Here is a 10,637-nt window from a genome sequence, read left to right as displayed (position 1 = left end):
AATTTAAGATTACTTTTTAATGGAATCAATTTCTTGTGTGGCGCTTCTCTGCCTGCCTGCAGGCTCCGTCGGCTCTGTGTGCTGCATCCCCACCCGCACGATTGTCTCTGCCGCTGGCGTTTTTTGGCTAAGCTGCCTCCCAAGGAGGGGTAGGTCTGCCATCCCTAAACACAGGCACACAGAAACACACACGCACTGGAGCACACACATCAAGCTGCGCCTTCCTCAAAGCTTCAGACACAACCTCCAAGCCCCAGGCACCCATACGGAGTGTTAGGGGTGGGAGGCAGGATGGAGGTGGCAGGGGCAGCAGGATGGAGCTACAGAGAGAAAGACTGAGGGCGGCAATACAGACACAGAGCCAAGCAGACATTTCTCAGCCTGCTAATTTCCTACAGTTCTGTTTTCCAGCCTCAGAAACAAGCTAGTTTCTGCCAGTGCACCCCCTTCCCCTGACTGCATAGTGCAGCTGATAAGCAAGAAGTTGCAGGGGGAGGGGAGTCCAGAAGAACAGCCAGCCAGGAGACTCGGGCTTCCTTTCATTTATAAAAGCACATGCATGATGCTGCAAGACGCACCAGGAAATCTGGTACCATAATCCCCAAAGTCAAGTCCATCTGACAGACTTGCGGTCTGGATGCCCCTAAGCCTACATATAGGTCTGGGAGGGAGTGGGGGATGCTACAGGAAGGAGAGGGACAGAGAGGACAAGAGTGTAGGGTCACTCTGATACAGGGGCACAAGCTGGGAAGAGGGACTGAGGGAGTAGGAAAGTCATAGTGGCCTGTAGATAGGGGTCTGCTGACTCAGCAGAGATGTGGTCATCTCAATGATCTGTCTGGATAGCTCTGGGCTAAGTTCCAACTCTTCTGAGGGCTGCTTGGGCAGACCCAGGTGGGTAGGAGCTCATGGGTGGACAGGTGCATCTGAGGCTGGCTGGGTGATGAGAGCCATCTTGGCTCTCTGTACTGTCTCAGCATACCTGCTTCATCGAGTGTTAGAGTGGAAGCTCACATTCATCCAGGTGAGTGGTGCTCAGCTTGATGGGCAAGAGCCCTGCCTTTGGCATCAGGGTACTCTCTGAGTCTCCACTCTGATGTTTCTAAAGAATGACCTTGAACAAATGACTTAACATCTCCCAGCCTGATTCCTCTCCTGTAAAGGAGGACTGAGTGAGTGATGCAGGTGGAACATCTAGCCCAGCACAAGCTGGGCATGGTGGTACTCCAGAGACTCAGGCAGGAGGATTGCCAGAGTTTAAGACTAGTTTGCATTACATAGTGAGTACCAGGCCAGCAGAGCTATGTACTAAGATTGCTCAGTCTGAAAAAAAAATAAATAAAACAAAAACAAAAACAAAAACAAAACGCTAGTCATGGAGGGACACACCTTAATTACAGCATTTGTAAGGTAAAGGCAGGTGAATCAGGAGTTCAAGATCATTCTTGGCTATACGGTGAGTTCCAGGCCAGCCTGGGCTACATGAGACCCTGTCTTTTAAAAAAAAGTAAAAAGGGGGCTGGAGAGATGGCTCAGCAGTTAAGAGCACTGACTGCTCTTGCAGAGGACCCGGGATCGATTCCCAGCACCCACATGGCGGCTATGAACTGTCCTTAACTCCAGTTCCAGGGGCATCCGAGCCCTCTTCTGACATATGCAGCATTGCACGACACAGCCCCCGGAAAAAAAAAAAAAAAAAAAAAGACTAAAATAAAAAATTTTAAAAATAAAAAAAGTAAAAAAAGCAAAAAAAAGACAAAAATAAAATTTAAAAAATAAAAAGTAAAAAAATCATAAACAAAAACAAAAAAAAACAAAACCCAAACCAACCAACTAAACAAACAAAAAGCCCAGCCCATATTAAATGGACTGCATAGCTTCTGAGCAACAGTCAAATATATCTACAGAGCCCATATTCACCCTACCCACTGAAGACATCTCCAGGCAGGTGTGGGCTCTTGGGTGAACAGACTGTGACCAGAGGACCTATGAATGGCTTGCCCTGGGATTGGACCCCAGAGCATGCAAAACTCTAATCACTTGTAGTGAATGGGTAGCTGATGCCTGTAAGGAGCTGAGGAGAGGGACCCATGAAGGCTCTGAACCCTGAGCTTACCCTTCCCCAACCCCCACTGGCTTTCAAGGAACAAGAAGCTGGCATCCTCTGGGACAGGGTCACAGAAAAGCGCCTACCCCTTCCCTGCAGCCATAGCTAGTACCTGTTGTTTTGAGGACTTTGGTGGACTCTGACATCCTCAGATAAGGTCTAAACAAGGGGAGTCTATAAAGATTTAATCAAGCAATATGTATGGGTGACCCTTGCCTCTGGTTCCTGTCTTCCAATCCTAGGGAAAAGGAAGAGATTTGTGAGGAATGCAAACAAGGGACAGAACTGGCAAGGAAAAAAAGAGCTAATTTTGAGAGTGAAACCCCATATTTAACTGAGCTTTTGAGCAGATGTCAATATGGCCCCTATCATAGCATAGCATCACCATGTTCTGTAGCTTAGCCCAAGGAGAGCAGTTCTTTGGAGCTTGCCTTAAAGTAAGGGGCTGCAGGACCCTCCCCCCTCCCTCAGGTGGGAACTCATCTCTGCCTTTCCACCACTCTGAAAGGAGGCCCGTCTAACCTGCTCAGCATCTCCCTCTGCTTGACCCCTGGCACAGGCATGCTGCTCAATCTGCACCTGGACCTACACACCTGTATGAGCTTGTCTGAGTCTGGATGTTCCCACGGGCCATGAAGTGACTTGTGCAGAGTTACTGCCCAAGGGGACTGTTGAGGTTCAAACTTTATCCTCTCTAACTCATTTCATTCACAAGGCAGCAGGCCCAAATAGGGGTGGGTGGGAGACACTCAGGTTAAGTGGTGGGGCTTGATCAAGGTCTTCTGAACTTTCTCAAGCCAGTTGTTGGGCTTTGTGGCCATTGGTCTAAAAGTAGCTATAACCTCCATCTGTACCTAGGGTGCTTACCTTTACAGAGAGTTTATTTATTCATTTATTTTTATTTTTTATTTATTATTTTTATTATTTTAAAATTTTTTATTTATTTATTTTTTGTTTATTTTATGTGTATGAGTGTATTGCTTGCATGAGTGTAAGTGTACCCATGTCATACAGTGCCCCCAGAGGTCAGAAGAGGGTGTCAGATTCTCCTGGAACTGGAGTTATGGATGGTTGTTAGCTGCCATGTGGGTGGTGGAAATCAAACCCAGGTCTTAACTGCTGAATCTTCTCTCCAGCTCCTTTACAGAGAGTTTTATCACAAGCTCTTCCTCTCTTCTTGTTTTTTAATTTGTTTTTCTTTCTATTTTATATTTTATTTATTTTGTGTGTGGATAACCTATGGAAGCCCATTCTTTCACCATCTTTGTCCCTGAGGCAGCTTTGCCATCTCTCTGTCCTCTTTCTTTCTTCCTTTCTTCTTTTTAAAAAAGATTTATTGTTTATTTTTATTTTATATGCATTAAGTATGCATACATGTTTGTGCACTATGTGTGTGCAGTGCCTGTGGAGACCAGAAGAGGGCATCAGATTCTCTGGAACTGGAGGTACAAATGTTTGTGAGCTGCCATATGGCTGCTGGAACTGAACCCTAGTCCTTTGCAAGAGCTGAGCCATCTCTGCAGACCCTCTCTCTGTTCCAGAGAGTCTTGCTATGAAATTCAGATTGGCCTGAAACTTGCCATCCTCCTATTTCAACTTCCTGAGCATTGAGAATCATAGGTATGCACCATCATTCCCAGCAAGACTAATCAGGCTTTCTTTGAATGTCCAGTGATCCCATGAGGCAGATACTATTGTGAGACCTATTTTATAGGTAGGAAAGCTGAGGCTCAGGGATATTAAGGAGCTTAACTAAGTCAGCTGGTTTTTGTTTTTGTTTTTAGTGGTACTGGGGATTAAACCCAAGCATCCTAGGCATGTGCTGTGCCCCTTAGCCATACTCTAGAGTTGGATTTAAAGTCAGAACATCTAGCTCTGGAACCTGGGCCATTAGCTGCTCTGTGATGTTCCTTCTCCTTTCTGGACACTTACCCTGCACCTGCATGCGTTCTCTTCCCTTCGGTCTCCTGTCCTTCACGTTCACACTCTCAAATTCACTGTTATTATCACCACCACCTTCACAATTCATCTTTTCTTGTTTCAGTCCAAGCCAGATCATCACTCCAGACCCCAAAGCACACTCAGCACTGTGCTGCAGCTCTTTCTCTTTCATCTTCCTCCTCTTCCTCCTCAACATACCATGTCCACTATGATCATCACCTTCACCTTTTATAAAATCCCTAATTGCAATGACAATGTACTTACAGAGAAGCACGGACCCACCTCCTTCTATGGGCCAGAAGAAGGGGCTCAGTCTATGCTACACACAGCCTCAGAATGTGGAAAGGCCTTCTCCCTCTCAGGAGTTTCAGGAAATAAAAGCAAGAGTGGGAAGAGAATTTAAAACATCTAAAGAGTATTTGTTGAGAGAAATTAATCAATGGCCAAGGAGATTGCTTGTCATCTTTCAATATCTGTAAAAATAACAGGTCTCTAGAGAGAGAGCCAGAGTGCCAAGGGAACAGAAAACCAGAGGATGCTCTGCCCAGCCCATGCCTGTAAGGTACTCTCTGGGACAGAGAACCACCCACTTTGGGTGTTGGCCAACACTCCATCTTCCCTAGTCACAGTAGCTCTTGCATTTGCCCCTGGAAGTTGGCAGCCTCCAGCAACACTACCTAGGAGTTTGGAAATTGCTTATTTCTCCTGACCAAATCTCACCTGCCTCAAAGCCCACCGAGCTTGCTGGCTAGCTTTCTGTGGATGTCAGCTGCCACTGATGCCATCAGTCCAAAGAGAGGGCAGTGGCTTCTCGGGTCAGAGCCTCCGCCCAGAATTTCAGCCAAGGCCCCAGAGCTCCCAGGACCTGGAGGATTTTTTTCCCCTGGTTGTGTTTGGAATTGGCTGGTTTTCTGGGCACCAGGCCCAGCTCAGTTTAATTTTTGTTTATTTTTATGTACAGATTCTCTTCTGTTTGGGGAAGAGCTTTGTGTAAATTATTATTATTTATATGATAAAGAATAAATCACATCAAATAAAAAAAACCCACAATCTCTTTTCTCAATAGAATTACTAAATTAGGGGCTGAAAAGAACAGCCGATATGCTGGGGTTTGGTTTTAGGAAGCTTTGGACGTGGATTCTCCCAAAGTGTCTCGGTCTCTGGGCTCTGTCCTCTGCATTTGATGCTCTGCACAGCCAGCAGTGGTTCTTGGAGTGGCGCAGGAAGACTGCAGTCAAGTTTCCGTCTTAAGGTTATGGGCTTCCTGAGTCTCCACACATCCCGTCTCTTGGGATCTTGGCATTTTGATGTGATTTGCTAACTCAGAATGGGGAAAGAGTAGGGAAAACAGAGGAGCTGAGGATTCCTGCCAGAAACAAGATCAAATACCCCAAATGGGCATGGGGGTGGGGTACATAGGAGTTACTTGAATAGTGGCATTTATTATATCGGGAATGAGCCAATCACTTGTTTGCCTAGTCGCTAAATTTGCATGCTTCAAATCTACTGGTTAGAATGAAATGAGTCAGGAGGCAAGGATGCAGATGGGCAGAGGACCAACTTGGCCCAGAGAGTGTCCCCAAGTGGCCCCCATCCCCAGCCAAGGTAGGGAAAAAAAAACAGTTCACCAAAAGTATTCTGCCCATTCCCTTCCCATACCTCACCTCTCCCCTCTACCTCTCCCTTCTTCTCTCCACCCCCTTCACTCTTTCATAAAGCTCTGTTTGGGGACTAGAGAAAGACATACCCAGAGCCAGAAATCCATCCCAAGGGATGATATCCTGAAAGCCACAGAGAGACAAAAAAATCAGCAATAGCTGTTGTTGTTATTATTGATCTAGAACTTCAAACTACACAAGATTTCGTGACATATTAGGGTAAGAGTATAACCCAGAGGCGGAGTGTCTGCTAGCCATGCATGAAGTCTTAGGTTCAATCTATAGCACTGAGAGAGAGAGAAAGAGAGAGAGAGAGAGAGAGAGAACCAAAAAACAAAACTGAAAGCCAGATAGGCAGGATAGCAGCACTGCCTCCCAACTTTTGCTCACACTGGCCTCTTCCTAGAAGGGCCTGCTCCCATCTGCCCAGACAGGTCCCACTTCTGCTTCAAGTCACAGTTATATCCACCATCAGATTAAAAGCAGGGGCTTTGGCACCTCCCCTTGAGCTTGCAAGTACATTCTGCCACCTAATAGTTAACAGTAAAAATTTTGAGCAAATTGCTTAACCCTTCCTGAGAAAATCAGTGTAAAAAGTGCTTAGCATGATGTAAGTGCTTTATCAATGTGGCCGTTATTTGAAACACTCCAGTAAGCTAGGAATTCCAGCTAGGAATTAACCACTGACCAGGCTCTACCCCAATATATACTCTGGGAACACTGAGATTAAACCTCCAAGATTTCTACAAAATTATTTTCACAAATCTTCCCCAAACCAGCTATTATTGAGCCTGGCTGTCCCTGGTCGAGATTTGCTTTTAGTAGACCATCAACCAACAGAGCAATGCTGCCAGGCCTGGGGTAGAATGCCTGCTATCCCACCTATTCAAGAGGCTGAGGCAGGAGGATTGAAAGTTCAAGGCCTACCTAGACTACAGAATGAGTTCAAAGCCAGTCTTGGCAACTTAGGGAGACCCTGCCTCAAAATAAAAGTAAAAAGGGTGGAAAAGTAAAGTCTCACAGCGTAAGCTGTTCCCTGGCAGAGTAGGTTTTCAAGCCCAAAAAGAGTCACTGACAGAGCCCCTGCTCTTTTTTTTTTTTTTTTAAAGATTCATTTATTTTTATTTTATATGTATGAGTATTTGTTGCATGTACATTTGCCTGCATGTATGTGTACCATGTACGTACATGCTTGGTGCCTGTGGAAGCCAGAGAAGGCATCATATTCCCTGGATCTGGAGTCATAGACAGTTGTGAGCTACCATGCGGGTGCTGAGAACTGAACCCAGGTTCTCTGCAAGGGCAGCTGGTGCTCTTAACCACTGAGCCATCTCTCCAGCCCAGAACCCCTGCTCTTAGTCATGATATAGCTTAGTAGTAGGGCTCTTACCTAGCATGCCCTAGACTCAGACTCAACTCTCAGTAATGTACACACAAACACACACACACACACACACACACTAAATAAGTAATAAATAAATAAACAAATAAGTAAATAAATAAATTTTAATATTTTTAAGAAAAAAAATTTGCCTAGGTTAGGGACATAGAGCTTTGAGTAGAGGAAGCCTCATGTTAGATCCCCAGCATCAGTAAATAAAATAATAAAACATTAGGGCTGGAGGGCTGGAAAAATGGCTCAGTGGTTAAGAGCACTGACTGCTCTTTCAGAGGACCTGGGTTCGAATCTCAGCACCCACATGTTAACTAACAACTGTCTATAACTCCAGTTCCAGGGGATTCAATGGCCTCTTCTGACTTCTGCAAATATTGCATCACACGGGTGCACTTACACACATGCAGTCAGTACACTCATACACATAAAAATAATAATTAAAATATTATTAAAAAATAAAATAAAACATTAGGGCTGGGATGTAGCTTAATTGTAGAGTGTTTGTAGTATCCGTTTTAAAATTTTTATTGTGTGTGTGTGTGTGTGTGTGTGTATACACCCGTGCAGGTGGAAGCCACAGGACAACTTTTGGGAGATTGAACTCAGGTCTTCAGACCCGGCAGCAAGTACTTTCACCTAATGAGCCATTATGCTGGCCCTTGCCTAGCATTCTTGGTACTGCAAACAAAACAAAGTCCTTCCAATAAAATGTTGCCCAGATAGTCAAATAGCCGAGTCCTGGCAATGTGCCATTGAATTCTAATCTCTCTGCTGTAGCTTTCATTCGACACCTGGTTCAGCCACTCTGCACCCAGAAGAGTAGGACACATGAAGCAAAGAGCCCAGTGGGCTGGGGACAAGGAGAGGGACATAAGAGGTGGGAAGATAGATGGAAACTTGGAGGGCCACATGGCTCAGCCCCTCCACTGCCTCTTTAGTCTGGTGCTTAATATCTTACCCTGATCTTTGATTAACCAACTGATTGAGGTATGCCCACTTGTCTGGATCTTCCTGGCCAGTTAGAGGTGATGGCTTATCTTGACTGGTACAATGAACTGGCCTATGTGCCTGGACACCCACACACATGGATAAGTATCCATTTACTTCTGTGTATTTGGGGCAGACACTGGTCCTTTTATCTTGGAGTGCATCAGCAACTCATTCATCTGTTCATTATTATTGTATGCTTAATTTTGGAGGGGAGATGTTTTTGTTTTTATGAGACAGGGTCTCATGTAGTCCAGGTTGACCTCCAACTTGCTGTGGAGCTTGGATTCCTGATCCTCCTGCCTCTACTTCCCAAATGCTGGGTTTACAGGTGTTCAACCATCATGCCCAACTTCATCTATTATTTACTGAGGCCCTACTATGTGCTAACCTTTGCTAGATGCCGTAATGCAACAGTCACAGAAGGCTGGACTCCTGCCCAGGATGCATCTTCCTTGTTTTTGTTCCCAAATAGAACTCTGTGAAAGCGTAGATGATGGGGGTGGAGAATGCAATCTTTCTGGTGTATTGGGCTTCTCCCTAACTTGACTGGGGATGGGGGCCACTTGGGGCCACTCTTTGCACCATGCTGGCTTTCTGTCCATCTGCATTCCTGCCTCTTGCCTCACTTCATTCGAACCAATAGATTTGAAGCATGCAAATTTAATGACTAAGCAAAACTCCTAACCAATATGGGGCTTATTTTCTAGACAGGAGAAAGTAACAATAAACAGGCAAAGAAATAAATAATTTAATTCTAGGTCATGTAAATGCTATAAAAATGACAGGGGACAGAAAGGAACAGGGTGACAGTGTCATGGAGGAGCTGCTTTTGTGGGTGTGGGAGGCAGGGTTTGGGCAAAGACCTGTATGGTCTGAAAATTCTGGAAGCACAGCATCCTGGGCAGAGAGAAGAGTAAGTATAAGGCATCCAGGAATTGCTTTAAGAGCAGGGATTTCAGGGATCTGTGCCTCCCTTCTTTTCTAAGGCATGATTTCAGGTAGCCGGGCTAGTCTGGAACTTGCAATGTAGCCAATGATGACCTTGAACTTCTGATCCTCTTCCCTCTGTCCCCTAGTGCTTATATTACAGACATGTGCCACCATGCCTGACTATTCAGTGCTGGGGACTGGCCCTAGGACTTTGTACATACTAGGCAAGCACTCTACCTCAGCCCCACAAGGATCTGTGCTTTCTGAGGCAAAAGTCAACTAGTCTAGTTGGTTATGGAGGTGTATGCTTGTGATCCCAGTACTTAGGAGGCTAAGGCAGGATGACAAGAGCTCCAGACCAGCCTGGGCTACATGAGACCCTGTTGCAACAAATATAAAATGTCAATTAGCTTTTCTTTGACACATGCATGTGTCTTTCCATTGTTCTAGAATCAGATTAGACTCCCCATTGTTGCTCTACAACCCCACTTCTGAGTTCTATTGGTCTATGTTCCCACTGGCCTCCTCATTTCTTTGAATAAGACCACAGGACCTCAAATCTTGGTAAGCCATTCAGCTCCCTTCCACTAACCATATTCCTTGCTTTTACCCAGTTCATGTAGTCAGATTCCTTATCTCACTTGGTAATTATGCATTCATTTACCATGTTTACCTAATATCCTGCATTCCCACCAGAATTCCCAGCTTACAGAGAGTTGGGGTCTTGTCTGATCCCTAGCTCTAGGCACAGGGCCTGGTCCTTGGAAGATACCTAATACTACTTAGGGGGAGTTGGGGTCAGCTCTCTAAAGACACAGGGAAGGGAGAATAATGGGGCAAGGACTCAAAACTACTGGTTAATAGTGTTCAGAGGAAGAGGTCAGAGTTGTTCAGCCAGGGGAGAGAGACCTCCAATATCATGTTGGCCTTGGATTCTAAGAGCCTGTTGCATGCCAGGAGTGGACCAGTCTCTTGGACCTTAGGGGAAGCAGGTGGTTCTCTTTCAAGGAATGCCTAGTAGTTAGTGAACTTTCAATAGAACAGGTGCTTTAAAGAGGTAGTGCGTTCCCTGTCCTTGAAGGTCTGTATGCACACAGGTGAGTAGAGGGAGGGGCCCTGGGAGGCTACTTTTTAGTGCAAAGGGGTGGTGATCGGGTATCTAGTGGGTCAGGACCCTCCGGCACACAGTTTGTTTTCAGGATTTTTTTTTTTTTTTTTTTTTTTTTGTCTTTTTGAGACAGGGTCTTCTTTTCAGCTGTAAAATAGGCACTGAGGGCAGAGGCAGAGTCTACCAGCTTGCCACTGGAGCAGGAACTCTAGACTGCCGCTCCCCTCCTCCCTGCTGCCTTGGCAGGGGCTGCAGAGGGAGGGAGGGAGCTCTTCCGTGCCTCTTAAGTGGCTCCACAGCTGGAGCAATGGTGCGCGTATTTTAAGTGGAGTTTACAGACAATGGAGCTCTCTAGGGCTTGGAGGGGAAGGAAGCCGAAATTCAGGACCATTCTCTGAATTCCCAAGTTCTTTGTATCCATTGTGTGTGGGAACAATGCTGTTTGTTGGGTTTGTTCACTCAAGGTGGGGGGTAGGGGGGTGGTTAGGCCTCCAGAGATTCCCAGAG

The sequence above is a fragment of the Nannospalax galili genome, unplaced genomic scaffold (assembly GCF_000622305.1).
Source record: "Nannospalax galili isolate Female #2095 unplaced genomic scaffold, S.galili_v1.0 scaffold1077, whole genome shotgun sequence".
Classification (NCBI taxonomy): domain Eukaryota; kingdom Metazoa; phylum Chordata; class Mammalia; order Rodentia; family Spalacidae; genus Nannospalax; species Nannospalax galili.
Note: the sequence above shows the minus strand (reverse complement) of the source record.